This window comes from Lipotes vexillifer, unplaced genomic scaffold, assembly GCF_000442215.2.
Source record: "Lipotes vexillifer unplaced genomic scaffold, Lipotes_vexillifer_v1.1 scaffold291, whole genome shotgun sequence".
Taxonomy (NCBI): domain Eukaryota; kingdom Metazoa; phylum Chordata; class Mammalia; order Artiodactyla; family Lipotidae; genus Lipotes; species Lipotes vexillifer.
In genome coordinates, this window is record NW_006794559.1 from 430,310 (window position 1) to 443,249 (window position 12,940).

The window sequence follows — 12,940 nt, forward strand, 5'->3', positions numbered from 1 at the left end:
GGGCCTCTCACTGTTGTGGCCTCTCCCGTTGCGGAGCACAGGCTCCGGACGTGCAGGCTCAGCGGCCATGGCTCACAGGACCAGCCGCTCTGCAGCATGTGGGATCTTCCCAGACCGGGGCACGAAACCATGTCCCCTGCATCAGCAGGCGGACTCTCAACCACTGCGCCACCAGGGAAGCCCCAGAGTTGACTTTTTAAATTATAATGTAAACAGAGGCACAGTTGCTTTGTGGCAAGTATGTAGATGGTACTCATGAGTGAGGTTCAGGAAACACTTTTCCTTGGCTGCTGAGGTTTGTAACACAGTCACATAGGTTCGAGAAGTTTTGTTCTACTGCGTTAGGAGAAATACAATGCAGTAATTATCCTGTCAGGTCAGATGAACAAAACTCAGCAAGAAAAATATGGCTCAGCCAGTGAGACATTTCAGAGGCATGAACCAGACAAAGACAACAGAACTGGACAGGTTTGGGGTGGGGGTGGGGAGTTACTTTTCATTCTAAAATAATTTCCAATTTATAGGAGAGTGTAAAAAAAAAAATGTAAAAAAAAGACAAAAAACTCCCATGTATCTTTTGTCTATATTTTAAAATATTGTGACATTTTCTCTCTGAATCCTTTGCGAGTGACAAAGACTCTCTGAGCTCTCTTCCTTCACCTAGACCTCAACTTTTCAGACTGCCATGTTTGTCTCTACATTGTCCAATTATAGCAAGAATCCTGCTAAGTCTGTCTAGCCACCCTGTAAACAGCCACATACAGTTTTTGTCTTTCTCTAACTTATTTCACCAAGCATAATACTCTCTAGGTCCGTCCACATTGTTGTAAATGGCAGAATTTCATTCTTTTTTATGGCTGTGTAATATTCCAGTTTCTATATATGTGTACTATGTCTTCTTTATCCATTCGTCTGTTGATAAATACATGGGTTGCTTCTGTATCTTGGCTATTGTAAATAACGCTACTATGAACATTGGATGTACTTATCTTTTCAAATTAGTGTTTTCATTTTCTTTGGATGTAAATCCAGGAATGGGATTGCTATATGGTAGTTCTATTTTTAGTATTTTGAGGACCCTGTATACTATTTTCCACAGCGGCTGCACTGATTTACATCCCCACCAACAGTGTACAAGGGTTCACTTTTCTCCACATCCGCACCAACTTTTGTTATTGGTCTACTTTTTTTTTTTTTTTTTTTTTTTTTTTTGGGGTCCGCAGGCCTCTCACCGTTGTGGCCTCTCCCGTTGCGGAGCACAGGTTCCAGACGTGCAGGCTCAGCAGCTATGGCTCACGGGCCTAGCCTCTCTGCGGCATGTGGGATCTTCCCGGACCGGGGCACGAACCCGTGTCCCCTGCATCGGCAGGCGGACTCTCAACCACTGCGCCACCAGGGAAGCCCTTGTCGACTTTTTGATGAGGAAAAAGCGGGGACTTTGCAGTCAGATCAGCCTGGATTTGAATTGCACGTATCCTCTTTATTAGTTGTGTGGACTTGGAAAATGTACTTGGCATCACAACCTCTCTACCTCAGTTTGCTCACTGGGAGATGGGGAAATACCTGCTCTGCTGGATCTCTGTGAGAATTCAGTGAGGTCAGGCATGCAGAAGTTCTGGCAAAGGATGGGTGCCAGGTCAGCTCTCTCCCTGTCCCTCCCACAGACATGTTATGCCTACAGAGCCAGAGGGGGGCCTGTTCACCGTACTGTTTACAAATAACAATACCTGAAAGTTGACCTTTTACAATGACTAGTAAATTCTTATATCTCAGAACAGAAATTGAGTCGATAGGCTGATGGTGCACACAGTAAAATAATAATCAAAATGGAATTTATTGTGACAGATTTATACTGTAGGTATCTTAAAACCTAAAAACATCTGAAAAAAAAAGGTTTTGCTGAAAATTCCATGGCAGTCCAGTGGTTAGGACTCTGCGCTTTCACTGCCAAACGTGTGGGTTCAGTCCCTGGTCAGGGAGCTGTGATCCTGCAAGCCGTGCAGCGCGGCCAAAAACAAAAAAAGGTTTTGCTCTTTTACCTTAAAATGTGCACAAAATATATTTTTTAACATTTTAAAGATACATCATCCCTGAATTTTGCTAAATGGGAAGTAAACAGTCACCCCATGAAATAAGTGGAAGATAAGATTACTGTTTTTTAATAATTGATACTATCAATAGTTTGCCCTGTGAGCAGCCTATGTATGGTTTTTATATATTCTATATTGGGTGGCATTTGGGGTTATTTAAAATTTTGTCTCCCTGGAGAAAAACTGTGAGAACCTTGAGGGGGCAGCAGAGGAGCGTCATTGCTTTAAAGAGTTTAGAGAACAATGACTTTTTGAGTTTCATCATTTTTCGTCATAGAAAAAATACTAACCTATATGGAAGCTGATTCTAAAGAATATAGCAATTACATTAGAAACGCTTCAGCACTGAGGCCTTCTCTTCAGTCGGGTGGATAATATGGCTGCCATTTCCTTCACTGGTCAGGATTACACTCTCATCCTTTCATGGCTCAACTTTCAGAGCATAAATAGGCAAGAAATGCAGGTTATCGTGAATGAGAGCCCTTGGGGCAGAAAAGACAGCAAGTGATTCTCAAGTGGAATGATTCTCTCCTGGACTAATTATTAGTGAGTTTCTATTATCTTTTCTGATCCTCCTCCATTACTGGGACAAATAATCTAATTAATAACACACACCTGGTAAGGCTTAAGTCTTGAGCTATTATTTTGAAAATTTTCCACAGTGGAGGACTTCAAACAAAAAACAAAAAACAAAAACACATTCTATACATTCAGTGCCTGATAAATGCCAACCAATTATTTGATCTTCAATAAATATATGATGGAGAATTAATTGCTGTTTGATATCCAGCATTATTTTTTTACAACAGTATTTAGCACCCAGGTTCTATGCATTCCCTTCAGAATTAGAGCCTGGTACAATATGGTTAAGCAAATGAGGTAGAAAAATTTGGAGAACCCATGAGCGTTTAATGATCAAATGACTAACATAGTAGAATTAAGCAATTCATTGAGGATAAATGTTAGAAAATATGAAAAATAACATGTTTCCCTAAAATACAGGTTAAGCTAGCTCTGTGCACTTAACACATTTCTGAAAAGGAATATGTATATGATATGGTGAATACTTTTTACATTGTTATAAATTTGGCATATGCCTATGGAGAAAACAGTAGCCTTTGTATATGATAAAAACACATAATTTTGACAGTACTGAATTTGTTAAATTATGTCTTTTGTCATTAGTGGTCGATATGAATACATTTAGTTCTCCCACACTAATCAGGCAATATGAACATTCGATGTATTAATTTTTGTATATAATCAAAGCTTGTGTGTATTAAAATATGTGGTTAATGATGGTGAACATCTTTTCATGGGCTTAGTTACCATCCATGATTCCTGTTTGGTGAAATATCTATTCATATCTTTTGCCCATTTCACAATTAGATTGCTAGTCTGGGTTTTGTTTTGTTTTTGTCTGTAATCTGAGAATTCATTGTACATTACAGATAAAAGGTCTTTGTCAGATATGTGATTTGCTAATATTTTTTCCCAGTTGGTAGCTTATCTTTTCAGGGTCTTTTGTAGCACAAAACAGGACAGGATCTGTATGCTGAAAATCACATGTTGAGTAAATAAATCAAAGAAGATCTGGATAAATGGAGAGATACATTGTACTCTTGGGTTGGAAGACTCAATATCATAAAGATGCCCATTTTCCCCCAATTGATCTATAGATTCAACACAGTTCCTATCAAAATCTCAGCAAAAAAATTTTTTTTATAGCTGTAGACAATCTGATTCTAAAATTTATATGGAATGGCAAAGGAACTAGAGTGGCTAAAACAATTTTTTAAAAATAAATATTTATTCATTTTTGACTGTGTTGGGTCTTCGTGCGAGGGCTTTCTCTAGTTGCAGCGAGCAGGGGCCACTCTTCATCGCGGTGCTTGGGCCTCTCACTATCTCGGCCTCTCTTGTTGCGGAGCACAGGCTCCAGACGCACAGGCTCAGTAGTTGTGGTTCACGGGCACAGTCGCTCCGTGGCATGTGGGATCTTCCCAGACCAGGGCTCGAACCCATGTCCCCTGCATTGGCAGGCAGATTCTCAACCACTGCGCCACCAGGGAAGCGCTAAAACAATTTTTGAAAGGAAGAATTAAGTGGGAGGAAATACTCTACCTGATGTTAAGACATACTATAGAACTATAGTAGCCAACACAGCGTGGTCCTGGAAGAGGAGTAGACACATAGATCAATGGTGCAGAAAAGGGAACCCAGAAATAGATCAATGCACTATGTCCAATTAATTTGGGGGAAAGGTACAAGTCAATTTAATGGAGAAAGGATAATTTTCAACAAATGTTGCTGGAAAATTGGACATCCATAGGCGAAAAATGAAGTTTGACCTAAACTGCATGCTGGATACAAAAATTAATTCAAAAATGGATCATGAATTTAAATGTAAAACTATCACACTTTTAGAAGAAAATGTAGGAAAAAGTCTTTAGGACCTAGCGCTAGGCGGAGTTCTTACACAAGATACCCAAAGCACAAACCGTAGGCGAAAAATGTAATAAACTGCATCTCGTCAAAATCTGTGTGCCCATCTCCTTTGAGGAACCACTCTTCCTCCCTCTCTAGATGTGGGAGCTGCTGTTTTCTTAAATGATCCCACCGCTATGGCCCCCTAAGCTGGACCAGTTGAAATACTCCTGGTCACGGGAATTGGTGGGAAGCATGAATATGACGTAAACCAGGTCAGTCAGAATCCCCTTGAGGTTTTTCTTTTTGTGGCCTGGGGCAGTGAGACCCCCTTCTCTAACCATGGGCTGTGAAGGTGGGAGCCCAGGAGGGGTCAGTGGCCACGTGAGACAGCAGGTGTGCAATGGAAAATAAGGACATCAGCTTGCCAAGGAAAGCAGTGATCGGCCTTGCCTGTCCTTCCATCCAGGTGCTAGCCCTGGCTGTCCGCACCCCTCCTCTCCAGGGCTGAGGGGAGGAATATCCCAGCATGCCTGTAACACATGCACAGTACACTGCTTGAGAAGCTCTGCCCTAGCCAGTAAATCCCCCTTTCTTTCATAGGCTGTTTGGGTTGGGTTCCTGTCACTTGAAATGGAAGAAATTCTGACTATTTTGGGGGCAAGCTAGTTTGTGGACCTAGGACTGTCTGTTTTCAAGGGCTGTGCTTTTTACCACCATGTGACATATTGCCCCTAACATGGGTGCCCCAATCTCGTTGAAAGTACACTTCTTAGGGATACTTTTTCCTTGTTTTGGAAACTCTCCCTTTTGGGAGAGTTTCCAAAACTCTCCAGTTTCTGAGAGTGTAATGATGAAACTCCCCATCATCGGTACATCTATCATGGTTTCCACTATCTTTTCAACTACAGTGAATGCTCTTGTTAGTAAAGAGTATTGAGATTCAACTAATAATTGTTGATTGTCTATACCGTGCCAGCAAGTAAGCTTTCTCGAGTTTTTTCATATAATCAGTTATTCCTAATGAGGAAACTGAGGCTCCATGAAAGTAAGGAACTGGAACAAGGCCCAGGGTAATTTTCATCCCACGGATATGCCTGTGTTCCCTGTGAACACTGCCCTTAATGAGCTCTACGAATTTATAGTCTCTCTAGTGCCTTTCCTTTTATTTTTTTTTAATTAAAAAATCCTATTGGAATCCTCGTATATTGCTGATGGGAATGCAAAATGCTTCAACCACTGAGGAAAATCATTTTATGATTTCTCAAAAAGTCAAACATAGACTAACCATATGGGGGACTTCACTGGAGGCACAGTGGTCAAGAATCCACCTGCCAACGCAGGGGACATGGGTTCGAGCACCAGTCCAGGAAGATCCCACATGCCACGGAGCTACTCAGCCCATGAGCTACAACTACTGAGCCTGCGCTCTAAAGCCCGCAAGCCACAACTACTGAGCCCACATGCCACAACTACTGAAGCCCACACACCTAGAGCCTGTGCTCCACAACAAGAGAATCCACTGCAACGAGAAGCCCACACACTGCAACGAAGAGTAGCCCCTGCTCACCACAACTAGAGAGAGCCTGCGCACAGCAATGAAGACCCAATGCAGCCAAAAATAAATAAATTAAATAAATTTTTTTTTTTTTAAAAAGGCTCACCAAGGAATGGATGGATGGGCTCATTTAAAAAAATAAAAAAGAATAACCCTATGACCCAGAAATTCCACTCCTAGGTATGTACCCAAAAGAGTTGAATGCAGGTACTCAAACTAATACATGTACATGCATGTTCATAGCAATGCTATTCACGGTAGCCAAAAGGTGGAAACATCCCAAATGTCCATCAGTGGACCAATGGATAAACCATATCCATACAAGGGAATATTATTCAGCCATGGAAAGGAATGGAGTATTGATACATGCTACAACATGGATGAACCTCAGAAACATTAAGCTAAGTGAAAGAAGCCAGACACAAAAATCCACATATTATATAATTTCATTTATATGAAATATCTAAAATAGGTAAATCCATAGTAACAGAATGCAGATTGAGGGTCGCCAGGGGCAAGAAGGAGGGGAAGAATAGAAACGGCTGATTGCATGTAGTTTTATTTTCCGGTGATGGACATTTTTGGGAGCCAGATTGAAGTGTGGTTGCACGATTTTGTGAATGTGCTAAATGCCACTGAATTTTTCACTTTCAGTTGTTTAATCTTATGTGAATATCACCTGAATGAAATGTTTAAAATTCTCATACACACATGCATATCATTGCACCAAAAAGCTTGAAATGCATAAATGTCATCATACTATATACTGTGATGGTTAATTTTACGTGTCAACTTGACTGGGCTAAGCAATGCCCAGACAGCTGGTAAACCAATTTCTGGGTGCATCTGTGAGGGTGTCTCTGGAAGAGATGATCATTCGAATTGGTGGACTGAGTAGAGAAGATGGCCCTCCCCAATGCAGGTGGCATCATCCAATCCACTGAAGGCCTGAACAGAACAAAAAGGCAGGAAAAGTGAGACTTTGCTCTGCTGAGCTGGGATGCCCGTCTTCTCCCACCCTTGGACACTGGCGCTCCCGGTTCTCAGGCCTTCAGACTTGGACTGAATTACACCAGCATCTTTCCTAGGTCTACAGGTTGCAGACAGCAGATCGTGGCCCCAACTTCCATAATGCCATGAGCCAACTCCTGCTATTAATAAGGTAATTAATCCTATTGATTCTGTCTCTCTAGAGACCGCAGACAAACACATATACAGGCCCTGTCTTTGTGTTTTGCTTTGTTTGTTTGGCGCAGACTTTCTTTTCTTTTCCCCCTTGCCTTCTCTCCTTTCTCCTCCTCCCTGTATCCTCATATCTGCTGTCCCTCCCCGCCCACCGTTAACCCATGTTAACACTGTTTCTCTACAACGTACAAGACATTTACACTCGTATACATAGACATACACAAGGGGTTTTATTTGTTTTATAAAATGGGATCATACTCTTCATGCCTTTACGTTTTGCTTTTTTTCACCAGAAATTCCTACTGAAGTAGATTTATTTCCTACTGAAATAAATTCCTACTGAAATATTCCTACTGGTATAACTAACATTTTTTTAATGGCTACTTACTGTCCTGACAAAAACTGAAAGAAGACTCCCATTCAATCTACAATATGTGCTATACTTCCTTATTTAATTCTCCTGTCTTGGTTCCTCCAAAGTCCTCTAATTCTGTCCTCCATCTGCAGAGAAAGGACTGAAAACCCAAGATCAGTGAATCATGTGCTTTTAAATTGTTTTTCCAGTCGTGCTGATGGACGTACCCACACCGCCTCTCGCAGAGCCACTTGGGATCAGTGACGTGCATTTTTAGGACGGCTGAAGTCGAAGTGCAGTTTGTAACTGTGTTAGGAGCAAAGTTAACTGGTCCACATGGGGACTGAACCCCAAACCAAGGCCTCATTCCAGCTGTGCCTGAGCCGTGGAGACAGCTGGTACCCAGACAATTAGCTTTGCAGGAAGACTCTCTCTTCAAGTGGGTCCTTACTGACCAAAACCACCTTTTGAAGCAAATAAAACAAGGTCATATCGGTTTTCTTCCTTGAAATGGAGTCGTTTTCCTCAGCTTCCTCCAATATAAGATTTAATAATGAGCTAGTTTCAGAGGTTCGTCACACGGTGGTGAAAAGCAAGAAATCATCCCGTATTTTCTTCATTCAGCTTGCCGACAGCTGCAGCTATTTTCAGTTGTCTACAGGCAAGGGCGAGGGCAGGGACACTCTTCTTACGTTTACGGAGCTTAGCCGCCAGAGAAGGATGTTCACACAATGTTCCTCATGCCGGAAGGTGCCAGCCATTGTGACCGCTCTGCGAATGAATGAATGCTCTTCCTTGAGTGGTCTTCCCTAATGAAGACGGACCCTGCCCTGGGTAAGTCTGGAATCCTCCAGCGCGAGATAAAAATGAGAGCTGGTGCCCTGGCTGAGCCTTGTAAAGTCCCGGTGGCCTCTGATGTTTACACAGGCCTCTCCTAGTGGATGGAAAATATGATTTTGCTATTTACCAAAGGAAGGAAAGTAACTACAGTTTTTTAGCAGCGGGAAGTTCCAGATTTTTGTGGCACTTAGAAGTTATACAGTTCGGGGTGGGGGGGGGGAGCTTTTTAAAAAAAAGAATACAAAAATATATTGCTTTTGCAAATTTTACAAAAATTGGTGAGCAAGGGAACACACCACTACGGGCCTCGGAAGAAGCTTGTGCTAATAAGGAAAACTGAAGCTTAAGCTCTATTTGCTTTTGAGTGAACCCACCCCTGCTTCTGAGGACCTACCCTGTGTTCTCTCACTGACCCCTCCCAACAATCTTGTGAGGTGCGTGTTCTTACCTCACAGATGTCCAGGATGCTAAAGAAAAGTAACCACTTTTTTCCTTCTTTATATTTTTTTGTAGTATTTGAATTTTCTGTATAATATGTATTTTGTTTGTTATCATAAACAGTGAAATCATTTTCATTTTGGAAAAATATGAGAAAGAAAAAAACATGCCCACAGCCTTTGTGTATTGGGTTTAATGCTATTTCACCAGCCTGCCCCAGAAAGCCTGGTGTTCCATATGTCTTCAGTAATATTTGTCATATATCCAAGCCCAGACTGTTTGCTTGGAGGTTCACATTCTTTGCATACCCAGGTTGTCACTGAAGGGCTCAGTATCAGGCAGGGGGAAAGGGCAGACCACCTCATGGATGCCCAGGTCTGAAGCCAACAAAGACCATGATCCCAGGGAAATCAGGATGGCTCTTTGCCCCCAAATTCTCAACCCCATCTCCTTCACCATCATCACCCCTGCAAAAAGAAGCCCCTGTTCTTATGTCTGTTAAGGGTTGATATTCCTTTAATAACAGGTAGCATTATTCTGTCTCAGAATTAAGGCTTTATCATTCCTCTGGGATTGTGACATGAATCCCTCCCCTTACTGCTGCTGACTCTTAAGAACGGTTTTGGGAGAAGGTGGTGTTCTAAGGGTGCAGAGTAGGCTCTACAGACCTGACTTCCAGGGAAAAGAGGGCACCATCTCCACCAGAATCAATAAAATCTGATTGTGCTGTGGAGAGGAAAGAGGTAATAAGTTCTCAAGATACTGGGTCGGGAATCTCTGTTGTCTACCTATATCTGTGTCCATCAGGAGGATTTTAAACCTTCCTCACTTAGTGTTTGCACGCATCTGTTCTGATTGCCTGTTCACTGCACTGTTGAAGAAGGGACTTCCCCACCCTGAATAGTGTGTGATTGCTGAACACACAAGGCCAACCCTGGACAGATGAGACGGACCGCAGTTTATTAGTCACACACTCACAGCCCGGGGGGGGGGGGGGAGGGCACCACACGCCATGCAGTACCACACAGGGGTTGTACTTGGGAGCTGAGGGAGGCCGACTTTGCAGTAACAAGATAATGAGGTGCCCCTTGGTTCCCACAGGAGAATGTGATTGGCTTGTTTGAATAAAGGGATGTGATTGGCTTCTTGGATAAAGGGAGGAGGCTTTCCCACTGGGTTGGGGGCGTATCCCGCAAGAGAAGAACTTATGATCCAGCCTTTGGGGCCCCGTGAGTCTCAAAGATACCAAGGCAGCATATGGAATTTCAGGCCTTACAATGCAATCGCTTGTTAAATTTATTCCTGAGTATTTTCTCTTATTTTTTACTGTCATAAGTGGGCTTTTTCTCCACCATTATATTCTGTAACTAAACAATATTTTTAAAAAGTTAACACAGGCAGCAGAGTGAGGCAGGTGCCACTCAGAGACATGAAGACAAGAAAGCCTCAATTTTACAACTGAAAAATCAGGGAAGATATTTACAGAGCAATTTAGGGCCAAGCATTACCATCTGAGGTCAGTTACCCTGTCAAGCTATTGTGCTTTGAGAGTAGAAAAGCAACATTTGTAAGTCCTCAAGAACAGAAAAGGCCGCCATTAAAAACCATCCATTTCAAGGACCATTAAAAATGGACAGTTTAATTTGCATCTCAAAGAAAAGAGAAAAGCTACATTTGTCCGTATGACTAATGGGGAAAATTTGACGGTGCAGATTATTATCTTTTGTCTTAATGGAAAATACAATATGTAACAATAAGGTATTAAAAAAGGGACTAAAAAGGTTTTAAAGCAACGATATTAATGATTTAACAAAGATAGAAGACAGTGAAACTAAGTGTTCCTCAAAAGGAACTTCAAACTATTTTTTAAAATCCATAAATACCAAGAGTAATGTTTCATTCATTTATTTATTCAACAACCATTTACTGAGCGCCTGCTATGAGCCAGGATCCATTCAAAAGCTGGCATTCAGAGGTGAAGTTTGCAATCCTGGCCCTCAAATCACCCTCAGGCTTACAAAGGAAGATGGCCAAGCAAACAAGGTTGTACCAGGTGCCACAGGGCACTTTTCAAGCTACATAAGGAGGAGAGAAAGGGGCACCTGCCCCAGACTAAGAAAGAAAAGGCTTCTCAGGAGAGGGGACACCTAACCCTAAATTTCTAGAGTAGAGAGGAGTTATCCAGGCAAATTAAGAGGGAAATTCCAGGCGGAGGGAAGAGAATCTACATTCAGGGACATAGAATATGAAGCACATGTGGCTGCAGCTTACAGCAGAGGAGGGTGTACCTGGACAGGTAGGCAGGGTTTGGATAAGAAGTTTCTTGTATTCCACATGAAGAATCTGAATCTAGTTCTGAAGGCAAGGGGGGGTGTTGAAGGATCTTAAGGAGCAGAGTAATAGGATCAGACACACAGTTTTGGAAAACAACTCTGGCTTCATTGAGAGGAACAGACTGTAGGCCAGGAGGGCGATTAGGAAGATAAGGCAGCAACCCAGAAGGAAAACTCTGAGGGCCTGGAGGCAGTGGGATTAGAAGAGAGAAAATGAGATACATAGGAGATATATTAAGGAGAGAGAATCAGCAGGTCATCGACTGGACTTGAAAGGGGGGCGGCACGGCAGGTAAGGCTGTCCCCAAGGTTTCTGACTTGGATGGCAGGGCTTTTAAGCAGCAAAGAAGATGGTGAGTTCTATTTGTCATGTGCTGAATTTAGAAAGATCAGAAGCAATAAAAAGTTCATTAGACCAAAAGTTCTCAAACTTTTATGTGTATGAGAATCACCTGGCGACCTCGTTCAGCTGCAGATTCTGTTTCCGTAAGTCTGCGATGGTACCCGAGATTCGTTTTTTTCTTTTTTTTTTTTGCGGCTTAAAACAGAAATTTATTCTCTTCCAGTTCTGGGGGCTAGACATCCACAATGAAAGTGTTATTTAACATAGCAGTGCTCCTTCTGAAGGCTCTAGAGAAGAATCCCTACCCTGCACGTTGCTAGCTTCCGGTGGTTGCAGGCAATCCTTGGCGTTGCTTGGCTTGTGGCTGTACCACTCAAGTCTCTGCCATCATCTTCACATAGAGACACACAGGGAGAGAGCTGTATCCAAATTTCTTTAGTCTTATATAAGGATACCAATCATTGGATTAGGACCCATTCTCAACCCAGTTTCACTTCATCTTAACTTAATTAAGATGAATCAAGGGACCCTATTTCCAAAAAAAGGCCACATTCACAGGTTCCCAGTGGACGTGAGTTTTAAGGAAACATTATCCAAGCCAGTACAAGACCTCTTGCAGCCAGTTTTGCCCTCCTGAAGGAAGCCAGCCTGAGAATGCAGTTAACACATGGAGCCATACAGAGTCAAGGTGATCTCAAAGTAAATGACATCATTAACCTCTGGATAAAACTGCCTAAAGTTTACTTTACTTTGGATAATTTAATCTATTTAAGCCAGGAAATTTCTCTTTTTATTTAAGTCACTTTGTGTTGAATTTTCTTTTGAGAGTTTCAAAAAGACTTCTGAGAACTTGATACGAATTTTGTTGAGAGACGGGAAAAGGTCATGCTACAGGGAATGGCAGGAGGAGAAAATCATGAGGATAAAATGAAAGGAGTGTTGGAGTGAAGGTTTGGTACCTGAGATTCTGACAGGCTCCCAGGTGATGCTGGACCACGAGCCACACTTAGAGGAGCAAGGATTTCCACTATGAAGCCGATTAGATAATTATGTCTTGCTCTCACACGAAAGAAATAAGGAAATACCTATTTTACGATATCTGAAATTTAACAACACAAATACAATGAGATTAAGAATAAACTCAAAGATGGATGACTTCCGGAGAAATGCTTTGTTAAGTGCGCAGGGCAGGAGGTGAGACCAGAAGCACCAGGTAAGAGACAGCGCGACTCAGGCTTTGAAGACGATAGGAAAGGCAGCAAGAGAACAGCGTGCGGGGAGGAAGGCCACCTGGTCCGCCCCCGTGACCCCCAACCCGGTGAGCAGGCTAGTGGTCTTGGTGGGCCGGGAGGGGACATGGGGCGTGTGCGC